Raw genomic sequence first — 635 nt, 5'->3', positions numbered from 1 at the left:
TTTTTATCCTTGATTTTTTTTGCCCTGATGTGATGTCTACGAGAGCTTTTCCTTCGCAAAACTTTTTATACGAGCACAATAGAATGTCAAGTTTTTTTCAAAAAATGACTCAGATTTTTTTGGATTTTTTTTCGTAATTACTTCTGTTTGCATATCCTCAGGTGTACTATATACACACCCAAGAGCCAATGGGTATTTCCCTTCGAACATTAGGCTTCCACGAAAAGAAATACGAACATTAGGCTTTCTTTGAGCAAAGTTTCCCACTAGGGCTGTCGGGTCCGAATCGACCTCAGGCAGCCCCGCCTTATTTCCTGGCTGGCCCAACACCCGAGACGTTCCTTTCAAAAAAAATTCACCTGAGACGTTTCCAAGCCGGCAACTCCGCCCTCAACAACGCAGAGGAACCCCCAGACCCCCCACCCAGAGAAGAGAAGGCGGCGAGGAAGAAGAAGAGCGCGGAGAAGGCGGCGGCTTTGGAGTGGGCGAGGAAGATGTTGGAAGACGCGAGTGTCAATGACGGAGAATGTTGGGAGCCGAGGGCGATGACCGAGGAAGACGTCGCGGCAGCGGCCGTGTACAGAGCCAAGGCGGAGGAGGCGCGCAGGAGCCATGAGCGAAGGGAGCAGCACGAC

The 635-nt window shown here is 50.6% G+C and overlaps 1 pseudogene; it reads left to right on the top strand.

Moving 5' to 3' along the window:
- LOC119350659 overlaps nt 1-635 on the top strand; it is a 9,146-nt pseudogene that overhangs the window by 1,789 nt on the left and 6,722 nt on the right.

Source organism: Triticum dicoccoides, chromosome 1A, assembly GCF_002162155.2.
Source record: "Triticum dicoccoides isolate Atlit2015 ecotype Zavitan chromosome 1A, WEW_v2.0, whole genome shotgun sequence".
In the NCBI taxonomy this organism is placed as follows: Eukaryota; Viridiplantae; Streptophyta; class Magnoliopsida; order Poales; family Poaceae; genus Triticum; species Triticum dicoccoides.
This window is presented reverse-complemented; position numbering and strand designations above follow the sequence as displayed.